Source organism: Gavialis gangeticus, unplaced genomic scaffold (genome assembly GCF_001723915.1).
Source record: "Gavialis gangeticus isolate Ggan-Ray unplaced genomic scaffold, GavGan_comp1, whole genome shotgun sequence".
Classification (NCBI taxonomy): Eukaryota; Metazoa; Chordata; order Crocodylia; family Gavialidae; genus Gavialis; species Gavialis gangeticus.
In genome coordinates, this window is record NW_017729009.1 from 14,238,067 (window position 1) to 14,241,740 (window position 3,674).

Below are 3,674 nucleotides of genomic sequence, written 5' to 3' on the forward strand. Positions count from 1 at the left end.
GCTCCTGAGAAGACTCCAGCCAAGAGCCCTTCAAAAGGTCCAGCAAAGTCACCTCAAAGAAGTCCTTCCAAATCCATACGATTGCTATTTACAATACAAATACATTAATGTAGCTATATTACTCATCTATAATTGGTTGAGCACAAAATTCTGGGTTATTCTGGTGAAAACGGGGTATTGGGCCTGGGTTCAGGAACCAATCTCCCATTTATAACATTGCTCGTATGGGAACATCAGTTCTGAGTTACAACGTTTCAACTTGACATGCGGTTTTTAGGAACCAATTGTGTTGTAAGTCCAAGGACTGCCTGTACATGCGAGCACGTGGGCATGTTCTCGTGGCATGTTGCAGGCAGGTTGCCCTTATGGAAACCTTCCAGAGTAGATTCAGTGTTGGCTCGGTGGTTGGGAGGCATATCAGCCCCACTGTGGGAGCCGATTTAGACTTAGAAATCACAGAAAATGAGGGTAGGAAGGGACCTCAGGAGGTCACATCTAGTCTGTCCCCCTGCTCAAAGAAGGACCAGCCCCAACTGCATCATCCCAGCCAAGGTTTTGTCTACCTGGGTCTTAAAAACCTCCAAGGATGGAGAGTCCACCACCTCTCTGGGCAACCTGTTCTAGTGTTTTACTACCCTCCTTGTGAGAAATTTCTTCCTACTATCCAACCTCAACTTCCCTTGCTGTAACTTGAGCCCATTCCTGCTTGTTCTGTCATCTGCCACCACTGACAACAGCCCAACTCCATCCTCTTCGCAACCCCCTGCAGGGAGTTGAAGGCTGCTATTCAATCCCCCTCAGTCTTGTCTTCTGCAGACTATATCAGCCCAGTTCCCTCAGCCTGTCCTCATAAATCATGTGCCCCAACCCCCAGACCATTTTTGTTGCATCTGCAAAGGGGAACAGCAGCCAGCATCGTCCTGTAAAAAGCAACACCTGGTTTTCTCATTAAACTAGACGCTCCACTGGTAGGCCAGGACTCAGAGCTGCGTTATTCTGTTTGAGATGGAAGGAAAAGCTGGGATTGCTTTACCAGAATGTGTTAAATGCCATCTGCAGGGCTGTGAAATAGGAGCTTTGTTCCCAGGAGCAGCCAATGGCCGGCAGCAAGGCAGAACAAGGGCTAGCTGCAGAGCCTGTGGGGGGGATGTGGGCTGTCCACTGTGGGCTCTGGGCTCCTCGCTCTGCTGTCTGTCCCCAGGAGCCTGCGCCAGCTGGGCCACCATGGCAAGGTGCCCCCTGTGCGCCCAGCCACAGCAAGGGACACAACTTTGCGCCGCTGCTGCCAGGTGAGCAGGCGGTGTGGCTGGTGCAGGACTCTTGAGGGCAGGAGAGCCCTACATTCTTCCCCACCCCACGTACAAATCTAGAGAAGCACAGGCCCCCTCATGCCTCCCTGCCTGGGAGTGCATGCAGCAGCAGGGAGCTTCCCCCCTCTCCACCTTCTGGATGAGCCTCCCGTGGCTCCGTCCCGCTCCGCGGCCAGGCTCTGCAGCCTCACATTCCTGCCCCGGGCTCCATGTATTGCCCTGGCTGGGCAGCACCCCCAGCCCCAGCTGCCAAACCTGCCCCACTCTCTCTCACTGTGGGGGCCTCAATCTGCCCCCTTCCCCATAGACTTACCTTCAGGAATCTGGGAGAGATGCTCTCCACTGCTGCCTGGGGCTGTATTCCTGGACACATGCACGTGTTCACATGCGCGTGGTGCCCTCTGCATCCCGTTCCCTGGAGCTCTGCCAGCCTGTAAGGGGAAACCTGCCATTTCACATGTTTTTCCATGGTACACAGAAAACCCGGATCCCTGCACAATACTGGGAATCCAGGAAAAATGCTGTCCCAGAGTCATGCAGGCCAGGACCGAGACTTAATTTTCCCTTGTCGGGACTGTCCCACCCAATTAGGGACGGGTGGTCACCTACCCAAAATTTACTAGCTTCGTTTTGTAAGGCATACAGACAAAGAGCAGGTGTCTGCTAGACAAACCGGCTTCATTTTCCAGATTCCTAATAGTCAGCATCATGGGTGCTCTTAGTCGCCTTGAAAATGCCAAGGCATAGCATCCATAAAACAAGTAGTTCCCATCATTTTTAAGGCTTCTAATAGCAGCTTTTTGACAGCTGCTTTCCTTTCACCTAGTTCTACGCAGTTAATCAGAGTACAACTATGTTCCAAAGGAGGCAATGGGGGAAAAAAGGTGCTAAGCACTTAAACAGTTGGTGCATGTAACCAATATTTGTTACAATGCAAGCTATAGGCAAAAAATTAGGACTAGTATTATGTCATGCAAATTAAGACAGTTATACAAAATAAGGCAAAAATACAACAAATTTACCCAGTATGCAGACAAGTGGAGTACACTGTATTTCCCGTAAAGACTTAAAATTTCTGAGGAGACTGAATGGGTTCATCCACATTCAGTTCTACAAGATTATCTGTAAGGGGTTATAGGATTGCAATAGTACTTGAAGGGAGGTAGTTTGCACACGGATATTGAAAAGCCTAAGCTCCAAAGAGCTTGTGTTTTAGACAGACAAAGAGTGGATCATGGAACAGAGAAATGACATAACTTGCCTGAAGTCACACAGGGGGCAGTGCCATGCCCACTGGATCACTTCCATATGGTATTAATTAATATTTACAAAGCGCTCTGATTTTTTCTGATACAAAGTGATAAGTGAAATTCAAAAGAACACGTGGAAGGTTGTTGCCAGATATGGAATATATATTAAAAAACTTAGAAACACAACTGTCCCAAATAAAACTGCAGCACTGCAACTGCTGTTGATACATTTTGAATATTTTCCAAGCAACACTGAAAATGAAGGGTAGTGAGAATTATAAAAATGTGGCTCACTGATTCCTCCTGAGATGGTTGTTAGCTGAAACATTGTGTTCAGAAAAGAAGTGTTAATATAGCATATCATTGCTTCTGTGTTATTTCCTCTTCTTTTGTTGTATTAGGCATACAGGTATGTTATTTGGCTGATCAGGTAGTCCCTCCTGTTCACTCCTTTCTTGAAACCTTAATCCTCATTGTGACAATAAAATAATTTCCTTGGTGAATAACTGTGATGTCACAATCAAAAGAATTCTATCTCCACAGGAACAGAACCTCACAAAGACCCTCTTTGCATGCAAATGATTCTAGTAATAAAAACTGGGAAGGAAAAACTTGAGTTTATTGTTAGAACTTTTCCAAAACGGACTGTTCATCAGTTTTCTCTGAGCGTTCACGTTGTCCTGGCTCACCAAGAACTGGAACGGCCCTTGTTACTCTGAGGACGGATATACATAAACCACATTAATTGTATTAGATAAACATTAGAGAGAGCTTAGATGTTCAAATCTAAACCTTTTGAATGGATAGGGAGGGGGTTTGGGATCTGAATCCCTGGATCCTAATTCTCATTTCCGTCTGGGCTCAGGTAATATTTTAAAATGGAAGGGGCCTGTTTTCCTGCCTTTGTTTAATCTGTTGATGTGAACTTTGCTGATACCTGATTGTACCGTGGCATCACAAAAAGAGGGATATGAATTCCTGTGGTGACTTGAACAGCAGAAACCAATGCGTTTCTGAACAACAAAAATCCTGTTTTCAGGCAAATGTTCCAAACAGTAAAAAAAAAAAAAAAAAAAAAAAAAAAAAAAAAAAATAAAAAAAAAGAAGAATTATT